The sequence below is a fragment of the Copadichromis virginalis genome, linkage group LG3, assembly GCF_057382275.1.
Source record: "Copadichromis virginalis isolate Kocher_CV1m ecotype Utaka linkage group LG3, C_Virginalis_male_GT1.1, whole genome shotgun sequence".
Taxonomy (NCBI): Eukaryota; Metazoa; Chordata; class Actinopteri; order Cichliformes; family Cichlidae; genus Copadichromis; species Copadichromis virginalis.
This window is the reverse complement of record NC_140620.1, coordinates 29,164,874-29,177,020: the sequence shown is the minus strand read 5'-3', so window position 1 is coordinate 29,177,020 and position 12,147 is coordinate 29,164,874.

The following is a 12,147-nucleotide window of genomic DNA, read 5'->3' as shown; positions in this document are numbered from 1 at the left end:
GAAAAGAGAAAGGCGTTCAGAAGCGGAGACAGGGACTGCTACAGAGAGGCCAAGTACAGGTTCACTAAAGAAGTGGACATTGCTAAACACCAGCACTCTGAGAAGATGCAGCAGCAGATCTCAGAGAATGACTCGGCCTCTGTGTGGAAAGGTTTTAGGAATATCACCAACTACAAGCCAAAACCCCCCACTCCACTGATGACTTGCTCTTGGCCAACACCCTCAACGACTTTTACTGCCGTTTTGACGAGCCATCAGGAAGTCTTCACACCTCCAACGGCCCCAACAATAGAGACACTTTGGACACTCATTCCCCCACCTCTCCCCCCTCCATAGAGCCATCACCACCTTCAAACACTTCACCTACAACACCCCCCTCCTCATCCCACACAAAAGAGGATTTCACACCACCTCCTCCCACTACAACTCTTCATATTCATGAAGAAGGTGTGAGGAAGCAGTTTAAGAGTCTGAATGCTCGAAAAGCTCCCGGCCCAGACGGTGTGTCTCCTGCCACCCTCAGACACTGTGCAAACGAGCTGGCCCCAGTGTTTTCTGGCATTTTCAACTCCTCACTGCAGGTATGTCATGTGCCTGCCTGCTTCAAGTCCTCTACCATAATCCCTGTCCCCAAGAAACCTAGGATCACTGGACTAAATGACTACAGACCCGTGGCTCTGACATCTGTGGTCATGAAGTCTTTTGAGCGCCTGGTTCTCTCCTATCTCAAGACCCTCACAGCCCCCCTCCTGGACCCCCTGCAGTTTGCATACAGAGCCAACAGGTCTGTAGATGACGCCATCAACATGGCCCTACACTTCATCCTGCAGCATCTGGACTCCCCAGGAACCTACGCCAGGATCCTGTTTGTGGACTTCAGCTCTGCCTTCAACACCATCGTTCCAGACCATCTCCGAGGCAAGCTTTCCCAGATGAATGTGCCTGATCCCATCTGCCGGTGGATCACTGACTTCCTGACGGACAGGAAGCAGCACGTGAGGCTGGGAAAGAATGTCTCGGACTCCCGGACCATCAGCACCGGCTCCCCTCAGGGCTGTGTTCTTTCTCCCCTGCTCTTCTCCCTGTATACTAACTGCTGCACCTCCACCCACCATTCTGTCAAGCTAATCAAGTTTGCAGATGACACCACCGTTATTGGACTCATCTCGGATGGGGATGAGTCTGCCTACAGGAGGGAGGTTGAACGTCTGGTGTCCTGGTGCAGCCACAACAACCTGGTGCTGAATGCCCAGAAGACAGTGGAGATTATTGTGGACTTCAGGAAGCACACAGCTCCACTTTCCCCCATCATCCTGACTGACACCCCCATCACCTCTGTGGACTCATTCCGCTTCCTGGGTACCACCATCACCCAGGACCTGAAGTGGGAGCCCACCATCACCTCCGTCATTAAGAAAGCCCAGCAGAGGATGTACTTCCTGAGGCAGCTGAAGAAATTCAACCTGCCAACACGGACGATGATGCAATTCTACACTGCAATCATCGAGTCCATCCTCACCTCCTCCGTCACCGTGTGGTACGCTGGAGCCACTATCAGGGACAAACAGAGACTGCAGCGTGTTGTGCGCTCTGCTGAGAAGGTGATTGGCTGCAGACTCCCATCTCTGCAGGACCTGTACACCTCAAGGACACTGGGGCGTGCAGCTCGGATCTCAGCTGACCCTTCTCACCCTGGACACAGTCTGTTTGACCTGCTCCCCTCAGGCAGGAGGCTCCGGTCCATTCGCACCAGAACCTCTCGCCATAAGAACAGTTTCTTCCCCTCTGCTGTTGGACACATGAACAATAACCGTATGACTGTTCCCACCACTAACACATGACCCTGCGCTGTGTTCACTGCATCATTCCATGTTTGGCACTGATCACCACCTGCACTCATGTATATATCATGTATATATCTATCTATCTACATAGCACTTTTAATTCTTATTCTCATTTTTATTTTCATGTCTATTTAAGCTTAATTTATAACAGTATGTTTGCACTGAAGCACCGCAGCAATTTCCTAATGTTGTAAACCCGCTCAACATTTGGCAATAAAACCCTTTCTGATTCTGATTCTGAAAAGACCACACCATCCCATGCGCACAGTAGAAGAAGTGGCTGCAATAATGTCAAATGCTACTGTGTTCTCTGTTTTGGATGCTAAGAATTCTTTTTGGCAGGTGTCATTGGATCAAAAATCATCCATGCTAACCACCTTCAGCACTTGTTTTGGTCGTTTCAGGTTCCTCAGAATGCCTTTTGGTCTTAACGCTGCCAGCGAGGTGTTTCAGAGAGCCATGGAGCAGATATTCGCTGGGTATGTGCCATCATTGTTGATGATATAGTCATCGGCGGAAGAACCATGAAAGAACATGACGACAACCTGAGAAAAGTCCTTGATCGTGCCAGAGAAGTAAACCTGCGACTAAACCCATTAAAGTGCAAATTCCGGCTGAATCAGGTCAGTTATGTCGGACACATTTTCACAAGCAAGGGGCTTAAAGCAGACCCTTTCAAAACAGCCGCAATCAGAGAGATGCCAGTTCCAACAGATGTCCAAGTCCTGCAGAGGTTCCTGGGGATGGTCAAATATCTTGGAAAATTCATTCCAAACTTCAGCCATCTGTCAGCTCCTCTGCGACAGCTCACACACAAGGACAGCGAGTGGATGTGGGACACACAGCATCAGACTACGTTTGAAGCACTTAAAGAGCACATGTCTAATCCACCTGTTCTGTCATATTATGATGTCAGCAAACCTGTGACACTAACGTGCGATGCATCACAGTATGGTCTTGGTGCAGCTTGCTTACAGGAAGGGCGACCTGTGGCATATGCTTCACGTACTCTGACAGACACTGAAACCAGATATGCTCAGATAGAAAAGGAGCTGCTGGCTGTTGTTTTCGCATGTACAACGTTTCATGACTACATTTATGGCAAGCCTGTGGTCGTAGAAACAGACCATCAGCCACTGGTCACCATACTAAAGAAACCTATTCACGCTGCACCAGCCAGATTACAGAGGATGTTGTTAAGGCTCCAAAAATACAACATCACCCTCACATATAAATGTGGAAAACACATGTATCTGGCTGACACACTGTCTCGTGCTCCCGACAGCTCCACTTTCCAGCAGCCTGAAGAAGAGGACAACTTTGATGTCATGACGGTGAGCTGCATCTCGTCTTCACGCCTGGAGGAACTTAAAGGACACACAGCTGAGGATGAGACACTGCAAGTTCTCAGCTCGTTCATCAAACATGGTTGGCCACAACGACTCCACAACCTTCCCATGGCAGTTCATCCATATTTTCCTTTCAGGGATGAGCTGATTGTGGATGATGGCATCATTCTTAAAGGTTCCAAAGCCGTGATCCCAAAATCACTGCAAGGAGACTACATCACCATCATGCACAGAGGACATCCCGGCGTAGAAGCTACCAAGCGGAGAGCACGGGGGATCGTCTTCTGGCCGTTCATGTCAAGAGATATTGAACAAACAGTTACTTCCTGCTCGGTGTGTAACAGCACTAAATCTCATCAACAAAAAGAGCCCCTTCATCTGCATGAAGTTCCAGAGCTTCCTTGGTCAACTGTGGCTACAGATATCTTTGAGTGGCACTGTCAGCACTATTTAGTAGTAGTTGACTCATACTCAGGCTGGTTTGAGATTGACCTGCTAAAGGATTTGACATCAGCGACAGTCATCAAGAAGCTGAAAAGACACTTCTCAGTTCATGGTGCTCCACACACTATGATCTCAGACAATGGAAGGCAGTTTACAAGCCAGCGTTTCAAAGACTTCGCTTCACAGTGGAACTTTCAACATGTCACCAGCAGTCCAGAGTATCCTCAATCCAATGGGCTTGCTGAGAGAGCAGTGCGCAGTGCTAAACAGCTGATGGAGAAATCTCACAGAGATGGCACTGATGTATTTCTAAACCTGCTGAATCTCAGGAATGTTCCACGTGATGTGAACCTGGGTTCTCCTGCAGAACGACTTCTATCCAGACAGACTCGAACTACGCTCCCAATCACAACCAAACTGCTCGAACCACAACACCGTGAATCTGAGAGAATGAAAGCCCAACTACTCAACAAGAGACTGACTCAGAAGGTCTGTTATGACAGATCCAGCCGACCACTTCCACCTCTCAACGAAGGACAAGTAGTGAGGTTACAGACCCCACAGGGTTATGACCGCACAGGTGTGGTGAAGGAACTTTGTAAAGAACCTAGATCCTACCTGGTACAGTCAGATGGAAACACTTACAGGAGAAATCGCAGACAAATATTGCCTGTGTCTGAGCCTGTTACTGTTCAGAAAGACACTGATCATCATCATTATGATGGACTGCAGGTTGTGGGTGAAAACAATGATGTAGAACAGTTTAAAGGCAGCACTCATGTTGAGAGCTCTTCTGATGTTTTGCATTCTCCAAGACCTTCCAAGAGTGATGGTGTTTACAGGACATGCTTTGGTCGTGTGTGCAAACCTAATCTAAGATACAGGGATTAATTGGGTACTAGTTAAAACACAGAACATTTTCAGGTTTGATGTTTGAGCCAACAGTAACTGATGTCAATGCTTCAGGCTAAATTCTGTTTGAGGTGATTTTCAGTAGTAATCATATTTAACTTTATACAGCAAAATGATATTCTTGTCATGTTTATTTCTTCCATCTGGTTGCAAATTTAAATGTTCCTAAGGGTCAGCGTATGTCACCTTTTATGTTGTGATTATTATTATTCAGTATGCATTAAACTTTATATCCGGTTGGGGATGTACTAAAGAAGGGGGATGTAGATAACCTGCTGTTAGTTTGGTATTTTGTCCTAATCCGCTTGCCGTACCTCCGTGTAGGTGTCTGTATGTTTTGAGTGGTATAGGCGCCATTCCGTTATTGAATCCAAGCATGTAAGTTCTCTGCTGCTGTGCTGGTTAATAAAACCACGTTAACTGAGATTACTGCTTCATCATTATCATACTGGTGAACATACAACACTGATGTTTTCAGTAGAGTATGTCTTCATATGTTGCTAACATAAACTTGAAGTTATCCTTGCAAATACCTGTTATTATAAAGAAAACACGTGATTTACTCAGTTGCTAAGTTAAGTATTCAGTTAGTTCAAAGAAAATAATCTGTAGCAATTGACACATCTTGTATTTGTCTTTCACTGATGGGATCCTGAATTTTGTAATTTGGACAAAAAATAAATATCTGACATTGAGCAATACCTACATAAATACAAAGAGAAAGCAGTGTGACAGTGTTAAAGGACACCCACCTTTTCAGTAGTATTTATTTCCTATGTTCCTTCTATGGTGCTAGAGTGTGTGGTAAACTGATATGTGATCATACGTACAGCACTTTAAAGCCTTATTTAGTTTTCATGTCACAGGTGGAAGGAGGGAGGAGGAAGGAGGTTTTGCATTTTGCAAAGCAAGCTGTGATGTTTTGAACACTTTTTAATGATTTTTTAAGGTAAATGTTTACATTGCTCACTCCTTTTACATGAAGTAAGTAAAGTATGACCCAAGGACCCAAGATATATTATTAAAATTATTACTTCTAATACTACTACAAGCTATTCCTCCCAGCAATGTCATTCTTGGTAGTTCAATTTTTATTTTGGAGAAACTTCCATCAGTGTGGTGGTGCTCACTAACCAGAGTCCTCCAACTTTGCTTCATTCTTTACAGAATCCAAATGAGCTCGTGGTGACATAGATGGGGTTTGTTTTCACAGGGTTCAGAGAATGTGATGACAAATGGCCTGTGTAGAGCCTAATTTCCCCTCTCTGTATATTTTTCTCATGGTTCATTTCTGTAGGAAAATGTTCTCATTGTTCTCTCCACTTCCAGGGTCACCAGAGCATCAGCATTTTTCTCCATTGGCTCAGACATTATTATAATTATACGAGATTACAACACTGTTTTTGAAAGCACTGTTTTATTTATGTTTGATATGTTATTGCACAACTTAGATTTCACAAGTGAAACAAATCATTTCATGAACGTAAATCAGCATTAAAATCAGCTTGTCTTATCTCACGCCTTAACACAAACCATGACAAGGCATCTCGTTGTATCTGTCATGTCTACAATATTTTGAATGACTTCAGTCTAAACAACTAATGTGTGAGTGACCTGATTTTCTTAATTAAAACAATAGCCTGTTCTTTCTTTCTATCAGAGAAGAGCGGGTAGGAGGTGTTCTTTCTAAACACTAACATATCAGCATGAATTTTCAAGGGATATAGTTCACAGAGAAGTAAGAGAAGTTAATGCAGGGTGTTTAGTCATGGCTAAATACAATACCACATAACGTAAACATTTATCACAATTGTTGAGTGAAGCCGAACATTGATATCAAAAAGCATTTAGAAATTCACCGAACTAAAGATAATTATTAGCAGAAGAATCTTTCTCTGCTCATTGTTACTTTCCAGTCTAGAGCTACAGGAGCACAACATAAGGGTTTACAAGTTAAGGTAGTTTTGGTGCTACCAAAATCTGAAAGCTTTAACTCTGGGGTGAACAAAGGCCAAAATAACAAACCAAACCAGCTATTGTAGAAAGTGAGGTGTTACCTAAACTGTGTGAAACATGTCTGTGAAGGTTCTCAGTCCAGGTCATCGTAGTCTAAGGAGCCTGGAAAGAAAAGTGTCTGGATTTCTTTAAGTTTCTGGAATTCTTTAAGTCCAGAAAAGCATCTGGACTTAAAGAAGTCCAGACGCTTTTCTTTGCAAGCTCCTTAGACTGTGAAACAAAAACCAAACAAAAGACAAGTGCTACCCCTAACTCCCTAATTGAATAAACACGAGAAAAAATACAGAAAATAATAAGGCAGTACACCCCTTCTGCTTCACTGCTTATTTAAAAGTGAAAGAGTATCTACACACTATATATAAAACTTTGCAATTCCCTGAAGTCACACACGCAAATTTTTCATAGATGGTTTGGAGGCCAAGGATGGGTCTGCTGCTGCTGTCAGTTGCTGCCAGACACTTGATGTTGGAACCAATCAGCAGCTGCCAGTTCTCCAGACAGGAAGTAACTGCAGAGATACTTAAAGGCACAGGTTACACACATTGAACAATATCCAGCCACCGTGATCCAAAATATGGCAAAGGCTGTAACGCTCATGTCTTTAGTTTTGCCTCATGTGTACTAATTTTTTAATACAATATCCACTTATTACACCATGTTGTTTAACCACCTTTTAAAATTAGCTTGTGAACAATCTGTCGCATTGAGTGACCTGGAAAATGTTGCTGGTAATCTGTAGATTCTACACATCTGTGCAGAATAATGTCTTATCTAAAACCATCCACTACTATTTAAATAACAAACAAATAATGGAATGATATTTTGTAATGATTGTGAAGGCACATGTTTGAAATGTTTGAAATAAAAATGAACTGAACTGAACTGAAATAATCAGGTTAAACCTGTATTATTTAACTGAACAGATCAAACCATGCTATTGTTTTAGAGGCACAATAATGCTTAGTGTATCTGATACTGTTTCATTTTCTCAGTCTCAGGTAGTTGATGATGAACAAATGTTCAAGTTTTAAACACCAAATATGGCTGTGTTCCAACGTTTTTGAGCTGTGTAGCTGCCATCAACTTCAAAATGAGCGACTGCATTTCATGAAATAGTAACATTTGATATGTTTTCTACGTTCTGTTGTACACAGCAACCCGTGTTTTCTGGAATTTGGGTCGCACTATGTTTAAATCAACCTTTTAGATACCAAAACACTATATGATTCACCCGAAGAGAGTTGATGCCATCAGAGTGACTCCACCTGCAGCCCTCACTCTGATGGCTTCAACTCAATGCCCCACACACTTTCACCAGGAACTCATTGGGGCTGTGGAAGACAACACTTGAGTCCAGCTTCTAGCCAGTTGCACAATTCACTGCTCAATATACCAAAGTGACACACTGTCCTGATAGCTGTTTGCCCCAAAATCAGATGCCAAATTAAACTGGGTAAGATTGGCCAAATAGTTGCCAAGAAAGAAAACAGTGGAGTTGCTAAAATGCAGGATAATGGACATATAGGACAACTTGAAATACCTGGGTATCCCACAGCCCAACAGGAACCACCAGGATGCAAGAAAGCCAACCACAGTCAAATATCTCCAGAACACATACCATCCGTCAGTTAACAGTGAAAAAAATGAGCTGTTAAAAGAGTTCCTCGGGAAACTGAAGGTATTGATGAGGAATAGCAGGAGGAACTATCATCGAAGAGTGAACCTCTCCACTATTTTTATCATTCCCCGCTGTGAATGTCAGTGTCCACTGATTGCAAAATATACTAATATATATATTTTGCATGTTGCAAACCAAATTCCCCCTTTTTTACATGGTTGGTATCTTTAGGCAATTTTTTTCAATGCTTTCTCTTTTTCCCAGAAGAACTGTCATGGACCTGGGTCGTTGACCCAGCGTTTTGTGTTTTGTGATTATTTTCCTCTGTTCTAGTTATTCTGTGTCCTCCCCCCTTGTGTCCGGTTCGGGTCCTAGATTTCCTGTTTTGTTCTGAAAGTCTGTGTCTGTTGTCATTGTGTTCAGCTTGTCTCCTCCGGTCCTCGTGTGTGTTAGGTTCAGCTGTTCTTCCCTCCTGTGTGTGATTACCTGATTACCTTGTGTGGGGCAGGGATAGCTCAGTAGGTAAAGTGGTTGCCCCATGATCGGAAGGTCGGCGGTTCGAATCCACTTAACGGCTACCCTGAGGTACCCCTGAGCAAGGTACCGTCCCTACACACTGCTCCCCGGGCGCCTGCTTAGTGGGCTGCCCACTGCTTCACTGAGTGAATGGGTCAAATGCAGAGAAAAACAAGTAATTTCCCCATGGGGATCAATAAAGTATCCATTATTATTATTATTATGTATATTTAGTGGGTGTCGGTCTGTGTTCATTGTCTGCTCGTCTGCATTCATCCGTGTATCTCTGCATTCTATGGTGTTCCTGTCTCTGCCCTGCACCCCTTTTGTATGGTCTCAGGTTTGTCAGTTCTCCCAGTTTAGGTTTCTTCAGTTGTTTTGTCATACCTCACTGCCTGTTTCTGCCACTACCACTTTGTAAATAAACATCACTCGTATCATCAGTCACTGCTGCATTTTGGGTCCTCCTCTTCCTCCACACCACACGACTCACTCCACCAGCCGTGACAAGAACAGAGAACAAACTGGAGACCAGAGTTCAGACTCCTGCTCAACTCCCATATGAATATAGAACATAGAGCCTAAAAATAGAATAGCATAAACAACATTTGGATGGATGGATAAGCTTTATTTGTCAGTTGACAGACCTAGTTGACCTTACATACAATGCATACAATATACAAACTTACATTGGCGAGACAGGTCAGAGAAAGCATCACCACGAGAGGTTAAGTGAAGGTCAACAGTTTCCAGTGGACTCAGGTGGCCTTGAAGGAGGTACAAAGAGTTCTGACAACAATCCTGTTATCATGGGAGAATTTTTGTTGTTCCAGTCAGCTTCGACCTTGGCAGGCCTTCAGCTGGCACCAGTGAGATAGCCGCATGAGTGAAGATGGTGAATGTTTGGCTTTAGTGCGAACAACGGCATCCAATTTTTACAGTTGGTTTAATGTCCATCACTGGTCAACAATTCTCTCAATTCCCGTTCTTCTTCTCTAAGATCTTATCCATATTGGGTTCAATAAACACAGTGTGAGTACTCTCAGCCCTGCCCATCGTCTATCATGTCAGCTACCCTTGTGGGATTTTGAACAGCTGTAGCCGCTTCTTGTTCTTCGATAAGCCAGGTCCGAGCCAGCTTGAATCAGCCAGAACTCTGTTACCGTGGTTCCGAATTGATACATGTTGTTCAATGTCCTCCATCGAGAGTGTCGCCAGACACCCAATGCAACCGACGAGTATCCGGCAACAAACGTCTCTGCTGGACAATCAAGCTCTCCCAAGCCCAGCAGGGTGTCAATTCTGTTACGGGACCAGTTGATCAAATCCATAATTCTTAGGTTTAGAGAACAAGAATGAGAGACTCTTTGAGGGTTAGAGTTAGATGAGACTAAACATAGACATAGAAAACAGCAAGCAGGGAATGTAATGGAGGGATAGGGTGAAAGATGGATCCCCCTCCTCTAAGAACCAGGAAGGGATGAAGATTTCATATGAGCCACTTTGGGGGTAGGGTGCCCTAAGCCTCTCGGCCTGGGGCTCGGTCACTCTGGCACAGCTGGCTGCTGGCGGAGCTCACGGGCACGTCACTGCAACCCCCCTTGGCTTCTGCTCCATGGCTGCTGAGTGACCCCTCATCTGGGACTCTCCTGAGCTCTTTCTGGGACAGTGGCGCGGCTGCCCCTCTGTTGGTCCTCCTTGGTCTCTTGTGTTCTGAGGGCCTCTGGATGTCTGGAGTTTTGATCTCCTCCATACCTGCTTCATGCCCTGGAGGACGGGGCTGTGGCTCCCCACACCCTCTAGCAGATCAAATCAAATCAAATCAAATCACTTTTATTGTCACATCACATGTGCAGGTACATTGGTACAGTACATGTGAGTGAAATTCTTGTGTGCGAGCTTCACAAGCAACAGAGTTGTGCAAAATACAATAACGTAAACAAGCAAAATACAAGAATGGCTACATCTGAAACTAATAAATATATGTACAATATATAATAGTATATGCATTTCTGGATGTGTATACTAAATATTTTTCTACGTGTGTGTGTATACACATATTTTACAAATTAAATCGAGTAAACAATAAAATAAAATATATAAAAATATACAGAGTTGAGACATGTGCAAAACAGTGGCATTACTGTACAGTGTGGAGTGCATAATGTTGAAGTTCCAGTAGTGAAGCTGAGGTGTCTATGACGTGTTCAGCAGTCTGATGGCCTAGTGAAAGAAGCTGTCTCTCAGTCTGCTGGTTCGGGACCGGATGCTGCAGAACCTCCTTCCTGATGGAAGCAGTCTGAACAGTTTATGGCTGGGGTGACTGGAGTCCTTGATGATCCTCCCCCGCTTTCCTCAGGCACCGCTTCCTGTAGATGTCTTGGAGGGAGGGAAGCTCACCTCCAATTATCCGTTCAGAGCACCACACTACTCGCTGGAGAGCTTTGCAGTTGTAGGCGGTGCTGTTGCCATACCAGGTGGTGATGCATCCAGTGAGGATGCTCTCAATGGCACAGTGATAGAAGGTCCTGAGGATGTGGGGGTTCATGCCAAATCTTTTCATTCTACTGAGAAAGAAGAGGCGCTGCTGCGCCTTCATTACATGAAGGAACCTTTTAATACAAGCATGTTCATGCTCACAGGTGTACACATGGGTGCTCACACACACAAACTACACCCTTTTTGGCTCCTACCTCAAAGCACACTGTGCGCTGTCGATCTTATGTGCTGCACATTAATGTTTAATATTTACTGTTATATTCCCATATATCATCGTGATGCTGTTTATTATTTTTTTTCTTCTGCTTGTTTTCTCTTTTTTTCCTTCTCAACAGGTGATCCAGGTGATTGATATATGTATTTTTTGTCTGCTTATTTTGTTGTTTTTTGCCCTTTATCCCCGTCCCTCTTCCCTGCTGTTTTTCTTTCCCTCTTTCTTTCTCCCCTTTCTTTTCCCCAGTCAAATCTGTCCCGTATCTAGCAAGTGAAAATAAAATAAAATAAACAATAAAAGGTGAATCAAATAGACCATTACGGCAAGGCTTGGATGGTCCATTTTGTAAAGTAAATCAGTTGGGCAAAAGAGCCAAACGGGACAGGCAAAAAAAAAAAAGAAAATTCATAATATGTGAAGACGACAGAAGCAAGGCCGAGTGCAAACTGTGTACTGGTAAGGTGTCCAGGGGACGGAAGGAGAGTACATCGTTCAATACAAGCAATTTAATAAAACACCTGAGGACACATAATGCTCTGGAGTACACCAAGTTTGCTAAGGCTAACGCAAGACCAGAACAGCCAACTTTAACTCAGGTTTTAGAAAAGTGACAAAAAATGTCAAGAGAAAATCCACGGGCAGTTATAATAACAGAGGCTCTGACTCATTTTATCGCCCTGGATGACCAGCCACTGTTGGTCAAGGAAAACGTAGGATTTTGCCGTCTTGTCAGCA